General features: G+C 38.0%; 1 protein-coding gene across 4 annotated transcripts in view; it reads right to left on the bottom strand.

Moving 5' to 3' along the window:
• NUP62CL (nucleoporin 62 C-terminal like) overlaps positions 1-15,575 on the bottom strand; it is an 84,906-nt gene that overhangs the window by 68,327 nt on the left and 1,004 nt on the right. The window lies entirely within an intron of this gene.

Raw genomic sequence — 15,575 nt, 5'->3', positions numbered from 1 at the left:
CTAGGAATATAACTTACAATGGATATGAAGGAGTTCTTCAAGGAGAACTACAAACCACTGCTCAGTGAAATAAAAGAGGACACAAACAAATGGAAGAACATTCCATGTTCATGGATAGGAAGAATCAACATCGTGAAAATGGTCATACTGCCCAAGGTAATTTATAGATTCAATGCCATCACCATTAAGCTACCAATGACTTTCTTCACAGGATTGGAAAAAACTAAACTTCATATGCAACCAAAAAAGAGCACCGCATTGCCAAGATAGTCCTAAGTAAAAAGAACAAAGCTGGAGGCATCACGCTACCTGACTAAACTATACTACAAGGCTACAGTAACCAAAACAGCATGGTACTGGTACCAAAACAGAGATATAGACCAATGGAACAGAACAGAGCCCTCAGAAATAATACCACACATCTACAACCATCTGATCTTTGACAAACCTGAGAAAAACAAGAAATGGGGAAAAGATTCCCTGTTTAATAAATGGTGCTGGGAAAACTGGCTAGCCATAAGTAGAAAGCTGAAACTGGATCCTTTCCTTACTCCTTATACAAAAATTAATTCAAGATGGATTAGAGACTTAAATGTTAGACCTAAAACCATAAAAATCCTAGAAGAAAACCTAGGTAATACCATTCAGGACATAGGCATGGGCAGGGACTTCATGTCTAAAACACCAAAAGCAATGGCAACAAAAGCCAAAATTCACAAATGGGATCTAATTAAACTAAAGAGCTTCTGCACAGCAAAAGAAACTACCATCAGAGTGAACAGGCAACCTACAGAATGGGAGAACATTTTTGCAATCTACTCATCTGACAAAGGGCTAATATCCAGAACCTACAAAGAACTCAAACAAATTGACAAGAAAAAAACAAACAACCCCATCAAAAAGTAGGTAACGGAAATGAACAGACACTTCTCAAAAGAAGACATTTATGCAGCCAACAGACACATGAAAAAATGCTCATCATCACTAGCCATCAGAGAAATGCAAATCAAAACCACCATGAATACCATCTCACACCAATTAGAATGGCAATCATTAAAAAGTCAGGAAACAACAGATGCTGGAGAGGATATGGAGAAAAAGGAACACTTTTACACTTTTGGTGGGACTGTAAACTAGTTCAACCGTTGTGGAAAACAGTGTGGCGATTCCTCAAGGATCTAGAACTAGAAATACCATTTGACCCAGCCATCCCATTACTGGGTATATACCCAAAAGATTATAAATCATGCTGCTATAAAGACACATGCACACGTATGTTTATTGTGGCACTATTCACAATAGCAAAGACTTGGAACCAACCCAAATGTCCATCAGTGACAGACTGGATTAAGAAAATGTGGCACATATACACCATGGAATACTATGCAGTCATAAAAAAGGACATGAACTCATGTCCTTTGTAGGGACATGGATGCAGCTGGAAACCATCATTCTCAGCAAACTATCACAAGAACAGAAAACCAAACACCACATGTTCTCACTCATCAGTGGGAGTTGAACAATGAGAACACTTGGACACAGGAAGGGGAACAACATACACCGGGGCCTGTTGTGGGGTGGGGGGGAGAGGGAGGGATAGCATTAGGAGATTACCTAATGTAAATGACGAGTTAATGGGTGCAGCACATCAACATGGCACATGTATACATATGTAACAAACCTGCATGTTGTGTACATGTACCCTAGAACTTAAAGTATAATAAAAAATAAAAAAAGAAATACCAGTTTACAATCATTTAATAAAAACTTTTTTAAAAATACAAAGCAAAGTTTTTCCAGAAAGAAGGACAATTTTCCAAGTGTCAGACAGAAAGGGAATTCATACCCATGAGCAGAAGTTAATGTTGCTTAGCCCAAGGTGATACCTTGAATGAGATACACGCCTTAATAGCTGGAAATACAATGCTGAATTTGGGGTATGATTTAAGGCTACCTGGTGAGACCACAGGCTCCTGAATCAGCAGAGACCTAGTGAAGTTTAAATCTGGGAAACATCTACAGGAAGATGGAAAAGACAATAGAGACATGTGAGAATCCCAAACTGCTACAGAAGATATGCATAGATGGCTCAAATTCAATTTATCTTTATTTGTGATATAGAAACTTCGAGATAAGATGTTATCATAAAAACTGGTTAGGAGTTGACAAAACCTTCAAGGTCCAGGCAGGTTGCCCATGACATTACTCAAAAGGGACATATCCACTTCCTAGGTCACACATAGTCAAAAAAGCCCTCAGAAGATTAACTCACAGACAAGAAATACAAAACATCTAAGTAAATCATCTTTAGACCTAAGAAAATGAGAGAATTCTTATCCAAGAAATTAGAGATAAAAGCACAATCTGAATAGCACATCAAAATATATGTTTGATATGTTCAAAGAGTGCAAGAAAGAAATAGCATCCGTAAAACTAAGTGAATGTGAAAACGAACCAAGAGGAAATCCAAGAAACGCATATCAGTATTAGAAATAAAAATGCTCAAAAGACAGATTTAAGTAATAGACTACACAGTTGAAGAGAAAAAAATAGCAAATTAGAAGAGAGAACAGAAAAAAATCTGCCAGTACTAGAGGGCAGATAAAAATAAATAAATAAAAAAGATGGAAAGGGGAAGAGAACTAAGAGATAAGGAGAAAAAGAAGCTCCAATATATATCCAGAAGGAATGGAGAAGGAAAAAATAGAATGGCAGAGGCAGTATTCAAAGAGTTGATAAGTGAATTTCCTAGAAGTGAAGAAAAATTAGTTCTCAGATTAAAAAAGCCACCAAGTAAAAGCAGGCAATCCCTCCTCACCACCATACAAACACACATACCCGTTATACACAATATACTGAAACCTTATAGAGAAAAAATTCTCATAGTTATCAGAGAGAAAAAAAATCAAATTTACCTAATAAGGAGCAACAACTAGATTGATAGCAAACTCCTCATTAGCAATAATAAACATTAGAAAACAATGAGAAAATATCTTAAAATGTTAAGGGAAAAATCATTGTGAACTTATAATTCTATCCCGGTCAAAATTAATAAAATGAAATGACTAAAAATTAGTTTTTAACACAGTAGCTCCAAAAGGCAATTCTAAAAAATCAGTTTCAAAAATATTTCATTAAAGCTAAGAGTAGCATTACTTTATGCATCACTAAGAAAGGAAGGGAGAGAAAACACCAACCTGTCATAATTCCTTATTATTTAATTTTTTTTTACAGTTTAATCAAACGTTTATTCATAATAATGCAACTCATTATCTATAGGAACATTTTCTTTTTTTTTTCTTTTTTTTCAAATTATACTTTAAGTTCTAGGGTACATGTGGATAACGTGCAGGTTTGTTACATATGTACACCTGTGCCATGTTGGCGTGCTGCACCCATCAACTCGTCAGCACCCATCAACTCGTCATTTACATCAGGTATAACTCCCAATGCAATCCCTCCCCCCTCCCCCCTCCCCGTGATAGGCCCCGGTGTGTGATGTTCCCCTTCCAGAGTCCAAGTGATCTTATTGTTCAGTTCCCACCTATGAGTGAGAACATGAGGTGTTTGGTTTTCTGTTCTTGCGATAGTTTGCTGAGAATGATGGTTTCCAGCTGCATCCATGTCCCTACAAAGGACACAAACTCATCCTTTTTTATGGCTGCATAGTATTCCATGGTGTATATGTGCCACATTTTCTTAATCCAGTCTGTCACTGATGGACATTTGGGTTGATTCCAAGTCTTTGCTATTGTGAATAGTGCTGCAATAAACATACGTGTGCATGTGTCTTTATAGCAGCATGATTTATAATCCTTTGGGTATATACCTAGTAATGGGATGGCTGGGTCATATGGTACATCTAGTTCTAGATCCTTGAGGAATCGCCACACTGTTTTCCATAATGGTTGAACTAGTTTACAATCCCACCAACAGTGTAAAAGTGTTCCTATTTCTCCACATCCTCTCCAGCACCTGTTGTTTCCTGACTTTTTAATGATTGCCATTCTAACTGGTGTGAGATAGTATCTCATTGTGGTTTTGATTTGCATTCCTCTGATGGCCAGTGATGATGAGCATTTTTTCATTTGTCTGTTGGCTGTATGAATGTCTTCTTTTGAGAACTGTCTGTTCATATCCTTTGCCCACTTTTCGATGGGGTTGTTTGTTTTTTTCTTATAAATTTGTTTGAGTTCTTTGTAGGTTCTGGATATTAGCCCTTTGTCAGATGAGTAGATTGCAAAAATGTTCTCCCATTCTGTAGGTTGCCTGTTCACTCTGATGGTAGTTTCTTTTGCTGTGCAGAAGCTCTTTAGTTTAATTAGATCCCATTTGTCAATTTTGGCTTTTGCTGCCGTTGCTTTTGGTGTTTTAGACATGAAGTCCCTGCCCATGCCTATGTCCTGAATGGTATTACCTAGGTTTTCTTCTAGGGTTTTTATGGTATTAGGTCTAACATTTAAGTCTCTAATCCATCTTGAATTAATTTTCGTATAAGGAGTAAGGAAAGGATCCAGTTTCAGCTTTCTACTTATGGCTAGCCAGTTTTCCCAGCACCATTTATTAAATAGGGAATGCTTTCCCCATTTCTTGTTTTTCTCAGGTTTGTCAAAGATCAAATGGCTGTAGATGTGTGGTATTATTTCTGAGGACTTTATTCTGTTCCATTGGTCTATATCTCTGTTTTGGTACCAGTACCATGCTGTTTTGGTTACTGTAGTCTTATAGTATAGTTTGAAGTCAGGTAGTGTGATGCCTCCAGCTTTGTTCTTTTGACTTAGGATTGTCTTGGCAATGTGGGCTCTTTTTTGGTTCCATATGAACTTTAAAGCAATTTTTTCCAATTCTGTGAAGAAACTCATTGGTAGCTTGATGGGGATGGCATTGAATCTATAAATTACCTTGGGCAGTATGGCCATTTTCACGATATTGATTCTTCCTATCCATGAGCATGGTATGTTCTTCCATTTGTTTGTGTCCTCTTTTATTTCACTGAGCAGTGGTTTGTAGTTCTCCTTGAAGAGGTCCTTTACATCCCTAGTAAGTTGGATTCCTAGGTATTTCATTCTCTTTGAAGCAATTGTGAATGGAAGTTTATTCATGATTTGGCTCTTTGTCTGTTACTGGTGTATAAGAATGCTTGTGATTTTTGCACATTAATTTTGTATCCTGAGACTTTGCTGAAGTTGCTTATCAGCTTAAGGAGATTTTGGGCTGAGACAATGGGGTTTTCTAAATACACAATCATGTCATCTGCAAACAGGGACAATTTGACTTCTTCTTTTCCTAACTGAATACCCTTTATTTCTTTCTCTTGCCTGATTGCCCTAGCCAGAACTTCCAACACTATGTTGAACAGGAGTGGTGAGAGAGGGCATCCCTGTCTTGTGCCAGTTTTCAAAGGGAATTTTTCCAGTTTTTGCCCATTCAGTATGATATTGGCTGTGGGTTTGTCATAAATAGCTCTTATTATTTTGAGATACTTTCCATCAATACCGAATTTATTGAGTGTTTTTAGCATGAAGGGCTGTTGAATTTTGTCGAAGGCCTTTTCTGCATCTATTGAGATAATAATGTGGTTTTTGTTTTTGGTTCTGTTTATATGCTGGATTACGTTTATTGACTTGCGTATGTTGAACCAGTCTTGCATCCCAGGGATGAAGCCCACTTGATCATAGTGGATAAGCTTTTTGATGTGCTGCTGGATCTGGTTTGCCAGTATTTTACTGAGGATTTTTGCATCGATGTTTATCAGGGATATTGGTCTAAAATTCTCTTTTTTTGTTGTGTCTCTGCCAGGCTTTGAAAGAGCTCTTTTCAATGTAGACATAGATTTTAATCAAACATGCATACATTAGAAAAACGTGTAAGCAAGGAAACTTGGTTAATGTATCTCTAAAATTCACATTGAGTCCAATTTTCTTTTCTTTTCTTTTCTTTTTTTTTTTTTTTTTTTGATGTGGGGGGACAGTCTCCCTCAGTTACCAAGGCTGGAGTGCAGTGGTGCAATCTCAGCTCACTACAACCTCTGCGTCCCGGGTTCAAGCGATTCTCCTGCCTCTGTCTCCTGAGTGGCTGGGACTACAGGTGTGTGCCACCATGCCTGGCTAATTTTTGTATTTTTAGTAGAGACTGGGTTTCACTATGTTGAACAGGCTGGTCTCAAACTCATGACCTCAGATGATCCGCCCGCCTCAGCCTCCCAAAGTGTTGGGATTATAGGCATGAGCCACCGTGCCAGGCCCCAATTGTCAACATAAATTTCTTGATAACTTCTATGCCACCAGGAGCACTGTTAAAGCAGCATTTTTAAAAATAACTTACAAGAGAACTAAAAGCCATTTTTGCTATGCTCTTAAGTCAGCTTTGCAAATATGTAGACTAGCTTTCTTTTGTCTCCCATTTCAGCATATTGATAACTAAACCTGATTTACTATCTCCTCCATTCTCTCCCCACAACCACTATTTTCTAAGAGTTAAAGGTGATCCTCCATTGTCTCAGGGATTTTTCACTTCAGTCATCCATCGTGAAAGTTTTGATCCTAAAGATTTTGATATTATCTGTGCATGCAGGAACAACTATCATGTCACAACTGCCACCTGGCCAAAAGATACCATTCAACTGTTAGACTTGCCTCCATTTCAGAGATGTTAAGATATGAAAAAAATGTACCTCTTTAAATGGCTGAGATACAGCATCTTAAATACTGTTAGTGTCATGGGTATAAGGGAAAACTTTCCCAAGAGTAACTGTGAAGGACAACATTTATCTGAATGTGTTAGTTACAATATGCTTATTTTTAAGTCTTATACGTATCTTAAAACTTTTTAAATGTGAGCTCCAAATGGTGATTTCAACTGTAACAACTCAATCCTGGAAGGCACAGAAAGGGAGGCATTATGAACTTAGAATAAGAGCATTTGCTGTGTTTAGTTTTATATTCCCAAGTGTACCACTTTCCTGAGATTACAAGTGCTATGTTGTTATAAATTATGATAATATTATTATAGGTTTTATAACATAATTATTTATGTATTATATGTTTTAATATACATGATGATAATATAAATATTGATAGAAAAATTCATTGTTGTCAAACCATAGTGGGTGTTTATCCTGTAAAAGAAATTGACAAACACTTCCATATTTAGGTACTGTCATCAATGTCATATTGCAGACAAAAATAAAGTTTTCTGGTAGCCATCAAAAGGTGGATTTTTTTTCCTATGCCCTTGCATTTATGGAATTTCTGTTCTTTTGGAAATAATTTAAGAATCTTCCTATTAAATGTAGCACATACCTTTAATTTTTTTCTGCCTTAGAAATTTGAGAAATAAAACAAAAAAAAAATCACTTTTTGCACTAAAAGTACATTTTTGTCACTAAAAATTTGGAATTAAAGATGCTTGCCCTTCCATTTCATTTAGATCTTAAAATCTTTCATATCTTTAGCTTTTTTATTTTTTAATCTATTTTACTTGACCAGTTTCTGACAAAGGGGTTTAAAAGCCTCCAATTATTATGAATTGTACATTTCTCCCTATGATCCCATCGCTTTTTCCTTTATATATTTCTTTTATTTGTTTGTTTTGAGATGGAGTTTCACTCTTGTTGTCCAGGCTGGAGTGCAACGGCACAAGTTCGGCTCACTGCAACCTCCTGCAACCTCCGCCTCCCAGGTTCAAGTGATTCTCCTGCCTCAGCCTCCCAAGTACCTGGGATTACAGGCATGTGCCACCATGCTTGGCTAATTTTTTTTTTTTTTTTGTATTTTTAATAGAGACGGGGTTTCACCATGTTGATCAGGCTGGTCTCAAACTCCTGACCTCAGGCGATCCACCCACCTCAGCCTCCCCAAGTGCTGGGATTACAGGTGTGAGCCACCACACCCGGCGTCCTTTATATATTTCAAGACTGTATTGTTAGGGGCTTATATGAAGTTCACAGTCGACAGACTCTTGGTAAATTTTCTTTCTTTTATCAGTGTGAAGTAACTAATTATTACTAAACTGCCTTAAATCATATTTTGTCTGACACTGATGTTGCCTCACCATTTTTCTTTAGGTTGGTATTGGCCTAGTGCATCTTTTTCTATTCCCTTGTTTTCAACCTTTCTGTGTCATTTTAAATGTGTTTTTTGTAAGTAGCATAGCCAAAATATTTTAAATTCAATCTGACAGTCTCTTAGTGAGTTTAACTTACTTACATTTATTGTGACTACTGATACTACTGAATTTTTCTTCCATCTTACTTTGTGTTTTTTATTTGCCAGGCATTATATATATTTTATCTTTTTTCTGCATATTTGGATTGATGAGATTTTCTTTATTCTCTTAATTTTTCCCAGGTGTGGAAGTTACATATTCTATTAATTCGTATGCATTCTCTTGAATTATTTCTTTTAACACAGACTTAAATTTATATTTTTTAAAACAAAGTCTGAAATTAATCAGTATTCCCTATCCTTTTTTTAAGAAACAGGAACTTAGCACACTTTAGCTTCCCTATGCATATCATTACTTTATTAAAAAACAGGAAACAGCTCTGTACTCCCTATCTGTGGCAATCAATAGGAATACTCTATCTCTGCCTTGTTGGGTTTCTCCAAACAACCTCTCTTCCTCTTCTAAGTAACCTATCCTTATCCACACTGCCTAACTACAGGAGCTTAAAGCTGACAAAACTACAGCTTTGTATGTTGAGCCCAGCTTAGTTTCGCTTGGGTGACTCAATGCAAGCACACATATTCAAAGAAAGAAATACTAGATGATAAAGGCCCTCAGCAGAAAGCCCACTAGGCCCCCAAAAATCATCAGAGCTCACTGGAAGGGCTACTAGAAATGAGTAGAATGTTCCCCACCTGGCAGTCTAATCTAAATGGGGCTTACTGCATTAACTAAATGGCTGGAGAGAAAGAAAATAACTGAATGAGTGTTGATGCCCACTAGACTGTTCTAGTCATTTAAATGCATTTGAAGCCTCGGTTTCCTCACTTCTAAAATTCTCACAGTTCCATTAAGTGAATAACCAAAATATTATTTTTAAAATAAGTTTGCAAAGGACTCTTCACATATATTACCTTGTCTAATTTAATTTTATGTAAAGTGCTATGTGAAAGCTTTCCAAAATATAATGCTGGGGTTATCCTCACTGCTGGTGAAGAACCAGCAAATCAAAGAGAATTATAGAGCACTATTGAGAGGCGAAGCCAGCTGGGATTCTGGGTCGGGTGGAGACTTGGAGAACTTTTCTGTCTAGCTAAAGGATTGTAAATGCACCAATCAGCACTCTGTGTCTAGCTAAAGGTTTGTAAATGCACAATCAGCACTCTGTAAAAATGCACCAATCAGCGCTCTGTGTCTAGCTAATTGGGTGGGGACCTGGAGAACTTTTCTGTCTAATTAAAGGATTGTAAATGCACCAATCAGCACTCTGTGTCTAGCTAAAGGTTTGTAAACACATCAATCAGCGCTCTGTAAAAACACACCAGTCAGCGCTCTGTGTCTAGCTAAAGGTTTGTAAATGCTCCAATCAGCACTCTATAAAATGGAACAATCAGCAGGATGTGGGCGGGGCCAAATAAGGGACTAAAAGCTGGCCACCAAAGCCAGCAGCAGCAACCCACTCGGGTCCACTTCCATGCTGTGGAAGCTTTGTTGTTTCACTCTTCGCAATAAATCTTGCTGCTGCTCGCTCTTTGGGTCCGCACTACCTTTATGAGCTGTAACACTCACCACGAAGGTCCAGGGTTTCACTCCTGAAGCCAGCGAGACCACGAACCCACCAGGAGTAATGAACAACTCCGGATGTGCCACCTTTATGAGCTGTAACACTCAACGCAGAGGTCTGCAGCTTCACTCCCTAAGCCAGTGAGACCACAAACCCACCAGGAGGAATGAATAACTCCTGACACGCTGCCTTTAAGAGCTGTAACACTCACTGTGAGGGTCTGCGACTTCACTCCTGAAGTCAGCAAGACCACGAAACCACCATGAGGAGGAAACTCTGGACACATCTGAACATCTGAAGGAACAATCTCCCGACACACCATCTTTAAGAACTATAACACTGGGCCTGGCGTGGTGGCTCAAGCCTGTAATCCCAGCACTTTGGGAGGCCGAGATGGGAGGATCACTAGGTCGGGAGATCGAGACCAGCCTGACTAACATGGTGAAACCCCGTCTCTACTAAAAAAATACAAAAAAACTAGCCGGGCGAGGTGGCAGGCGCCTGTAGTCCCAGCTACTTGGCAGGCTGAGGCAGGAGAATGGCTTAGGCCAGGGAGGCGGAGCTTGCAGTGAGCAGAGATCCGGCCACTGCACTCCAGCCTGGGCGACAGAGCTGGGCGACAGAGCTAGACTCCGTCTTAAAAAAAAAAAAAAAAAAAAAAAACGAACTATAACACTGACTGTGAGGGTCCGCAGTTTCATGCTTGAAGTCAGCGAGACCAGGAATCCACCGGAAGGAACCAATTCTGGACACACTATCAGCTGGCCCAGACAGTGAACATACACTGGATTTCAAATTATAACTTTAAAAAATTACTATTCATCTAGCTCATGTATCAGCATGCAAATTATCTGCTCTGTGTACTACCTACTGTTATTTATTGATCCTGGGAGTGTTCTCGGTAGTAGGAAACCTGATCTAGAATCAATAAATGATGGTAGGTCATTTCAGGACACACCACTTTACCACTCAAGTTCTAGACTCTCTTATGTAATATAAAGGGAAAAAGATAAAAGGAAGCACTTACTGAAACTGAAATCCCTTACCTTCATTACCTAACAACAAACCAAAAAGGTATTTTGATCTCCATTCTATAGCTGAGGAAGCAGAGGCTCTGAGACACTAACTTTCCTAGGGTCAAGCAACTAGTAAGTGAAGGAACCGGACACAATTCTTCTATTTTAATACTAGCTTAAGCAACACATCATTAGGAAGATAAATCTACTGTGTGTCAAAAGGCAGAAACAAAATCAGTTCAAGCCTGGGTACCTATTATAAGCCATTTCAGCATAATGTTTAAGGATTTCTGTCTCAAAAGTATAAATGATTTTGAAAGTAATGATTAATTCCCCTACATTTACTTTGAGAAATGACTGTCAAGAGGTGACTAGCACAGAAGCTTAGCCATATAATTTATTAAAAATTGTTCCTAGTTTCTTAGAAGCAAATAGACTATTCTTCTTTAGAGGCAACATTTTCCCTAAACTGCCTAGTTACTTGACAATCATCAAGTTCCACGAAGGCACTCAACCTTCTCAAGAACATCATGACTGAGAGATCTGGCCTGAAAATTCACATATGATCAGTCATGTTATAAAACCATTTCTATAAATAGCAACCTCTGGCAATACATATGATTGTTTAACACATCATTAATTAGAGAGGCAGAGATGCAAAGGAAGTACAAATTCACAGAAGAAACCCCTTGCACCACCAAGATATAAAGTCTTCCAGAAAAAGTACTCAAGAAGAAAGTAGAAAAATCTAAGCCTCAAAGCACAGTAATGACCCTATTTGTCAGTAATAGTTATGCATGCCAACTCTGGAAGTAAAAACGGAATTACTAATGTCTTACTCTAAATGTTTCTGTTCCCAGAGAGAAATTGATAGGGAGAGGTGAAGTTAGCCCAGGCATTTTGAAGGAAACAGAAAGGGATCAAACTTCAAATGGTAATCATCTTATGCCAAAACAAAATATAGGGCTTCTGAAAATGGTGCATTGGTTTCAAGTTCATATCAAACATCTTAAGCAGTATAATTTGCTGATTATCTTTCATATTAAGTTCTTTTTTCCCCCTTCATACTATAGCTTCTCAAAGCCTTAAGGTCAGAATCTAATTTTAAGACCTAGAAAAAGTTTTTATTTTAATCCCAAAACGAGGATCAATTCTTCAAATGTTAAAAGTGTGATATTGCTGAAGACTGTAAATTGCTCATTTTCAGTGAGAGACTTTAGCAGTTACAAAATTGGAAAAGGAGTGAGTGGGACCAAAGCCAGAAAGAGTCAAGAGAGGGAGAATCAGGCCGGGCATGGTAACTGACGGCTATAATCCCAGCACTTTGGGAGGCCGAGGTGGACAGATCATAAGGTCAGGAGTTCGAGACCAGCCTGAGCAACATGGTAAAACTCCGTCTCTACTAAAAATACAAAAATTAGTCAGGCGTGGTGGTGAGTGCCTGTAATCCCAGCTACTCAGGAGGCTGAGGCAGGAGAATCGCTTGAACCTGGGAGGCGGAGGTTGCGGTGAGCTGAGATCGTGCCACCGCACTCCATCCTGGACAATAGAGCGAGATTCCGTCTCAAAAAAAAAAAGAGAGAGAGAGAGAGAGAATCTTGGAGGAGCTGAGAAGGACCCAAGGGAGGGCAGAGCATATGTGTGGGCATGAAGACCTAGGAAGAGGTATGGCTGCTTGGAAAGGGGGTGGAGGAATGCAAGAGAGGGCAGGGAATAGCGGAGGGTAGGTGAGGGGAGGAGAGAGAGTAAAATACTTGAAAGAACTAGCTAAGGAAACTAACTGGTGAATAGCAGTCAAATGCAAAAGACAGCCTCAAAGGTATGCCCATATTTATAAGAATCTTCCCCAAAACTCTGGAAAAGTAGAGCAAAAAAACCCTCAAAAAACAAAAAACTGGAGAATTCTGAAGAATGATAATCATAAAAACCTTTTACAAACATACAAGTAAGAAAAGCTGTCATATAAAGACCTCAAAAACTATTATTTACAAGGAAAAACAGATCTGGCTAATATAACTTAAAGTTTATTTTTTAATAGGATGTTCGCTTTTTTCATGGCCTCACTCCACAGAAAATAAAGCAATTAAACATATGCTTCTGAAAAAAAAGCATAATTCTTATATTTCTAATTTTTAGTTTTTTAATTGTGGTAAAATACATATAATACTTGCCATTTTACCCATTTTAAAGTGTACAATTTTGGTAGTATGAGGTACACTCATGATGTTATTCAACTGTCACAACTATCTATTGACAAAAATTTTTCATCATCCTGAACAGAAACTCTGTACCTACTGAACGCTAACTCCCTTTTCCTCCGTCTTCCAGCCCCTGGTAACCTCTATTTTACTTTCTGTCTATGAATTACTCTATTCTAGGTACCTCATGCAAGTGGAATCATAACAATATTTGCGTGATTTATATGAATCTTACCTGTATATTTAAAACAACCTAAATGTCCAACAGCAATAAGCGAATGGAGATTTTTTAAAAAGTGATTTAGTCATATATTGGAATACTATATAGCAATAAAAAAATAACTTTATTTGCATTTAAAAATCTCAAAAACACTGCAGACCAAAAAAAAAAAAGTGCTGCTGGACCAAGCACAGTGGCTACACCTGTAATCCCAGCACTTTGGGAGGCTGAAGCAGGTGGATTGCTTGAGCCCAGGAGTTCGAAACCAGCATGGGGAACGTGGTGAAACCCAGTCCCTACCAAAAAAGAAAAAAAAAAATTAGCCAGGTATGGTAACATGTGCCCCAGAAGTCGAGGCTGCAGTGAGCTGTGATCATACCACTGCACTCCAGCTGGGGCGACAGAGCAGACCCTGTCTCAAAAAAAAAAACAAAAAAAAAAAAGTAAAAAAGTATATTCAACCTAACTCATATGTATAAAGGACACTAGGGCTGATCACTGCCTGCTCTGGCACATAGAAATCTTGATTGTCAAATTCATACATCCAAGAGGGGCAAAAACTCCCAGCTCAGGTCCAGATCTAGATCTGGCCTTCCTGTTAGGCTTCCTATTGAGCTCACTGTTACGTAAGATACAGTTATAGAAATGATTTTAAATAACCCAAGACATCATGGAATAACTATATTAGCACATCTCACATCTCCCTTTACTTTTTTTTTTTTTTTTTTTTTGAGACAGGGTCTTGTTCTGTCACCCAGGCTGGAGTGCAGTGGCGTAATCACAGCTCACTGCAGCCTCAACCTCCCATGCTCAAGCAATCCTCCCACCTCAGCCTCCTGAGTAGCTGGGACCACAGGCACATGGCACCAAGCCTGACTAATTTTTTAATATTTTTTATAGAGATGGGGGCTCCCTATGTTACCCAGGCTGGTCTTGAACTCCTGAGTTCAAGTGATTCTTCTGCCTCAGCCTCCCAAAGTACTGGGATTACAGGTGTGAGCCATAGCACCTGGCTACATCTCCCTTTTCAAAGCACACATAGTGTCTTATTTTCTGTTGTTGGTTAGTTAGGCTAAGTAAATTATAGCCAACTCACTCTATGAAATATTAGGTTGCTGTTAATAATGCAAAATATAAAGACTATCACAACATGGAAAAAAATTTCCAAAACAGTATTAAATAAAAATAACAAAAAAGTACATGAAAAAGGATCACAATCATGTAAAAACATAGGTACATATGGATAACAATAGGAGGGGAAAAGAATTATCAGTTATATTATGGTAGCAGAATTGAGTGATTTTTCATCTTTAATTTCTTTCAATGTTGCATTAATAAATTATTTAACCAGTGTTTTAAAACACTCTATATATTATAAAAGAATTAGCTAAACTATATCCATTTTTCATAGCTATAAATCCACAGAAACCTTTGGGTGTATTCTAAAAAATATTTTAGATCTCTCAAGTTTCATTACTTTAAAACCAAATTAGGAGTCAAACTCAGTTGTCTCTGCTTACCGACAGCACGGTCCTGGGAAAGTTACAGAATCTCTCTAATCCTTGTGTTCCTCAGCCTCTAAGCTTCTGTATTTCCAACATTGTTCAGGGAAGCCAACTGCTTAAAGATTAATCTCAGATCCTGGACCCATCCCCCACCCCGCCACTTCCTCTACCTGGGGAAAACAGTTCTTAGTATTGGACGCCACCTTGCCAGAGACAGATGAAACCTTGAAGAGTTTATTATATCCCTAAAGATAAATAACATTTGTTCCCCAAGAAAAAAACTAATATTCACTGAACACCTGTGCACCCGACACTGTACCAAGTATTTCACATATGCTATATTGTATACCTTCCTGGGTCCCACTAGACCACAGAACCAATTTCTGGAGGGAGCCAGGGCAATCTGCATTTTAAATAAACTCTTTATTTCAATAAATTTTAAATAAAGTGCACACACAAGTTTGGAAACTAAAGATCTAGGGACAAATCATTAGGGGATTGTGGTGTACATTTTTTAAAACGTAATGGAAATTATCAGAGTATATTGCAGGTAGTAAATGTTAAGTGTTGTTTCTGTAAAAATGGTTGTCGGTTATATATTGTCTACATGTGTACTAGGTCACAATATAAAATTTATTTCTTACTGTTGGTCACAGTCAAAAGGTCTGAAAAACACCGGCTGAGCATTACAGACTTAGAATAATGCACAATGAGGCAGAATAAAAACAAAAAAGCAAGAAAAAGGAGATGGCATAATATCTATAATTTAAGCTCCACAAGTATCTAAAGAATTAGCAAAATGTAAGACACCTAAATTCTGATCATTCACAGTGATAAGGGGAATTAAGGTATTGGTAATTTGGCTAAAAGGCCAATAACGTTGCTTTAGCCAATAACCTTATTCTA

Source organism: Chlorocebus sabaeus, chromosome X (assembly GCF_047675955.1).
Source record: "Chlorocebus sabaeus isolate Y175 chromosome X, mChlSab1.0.hap1, whole genome shotgun sequence".
Lineage (NCBI taxonomy): Eukaryota > Metazoa > Chordata > Mammalia > Primates > Cercopithecidae > Chlorocebus > Chlorocebus sabaeus.
This window is presented reverse-complemented; position numbering and strand designations above follow the sequence as displayed.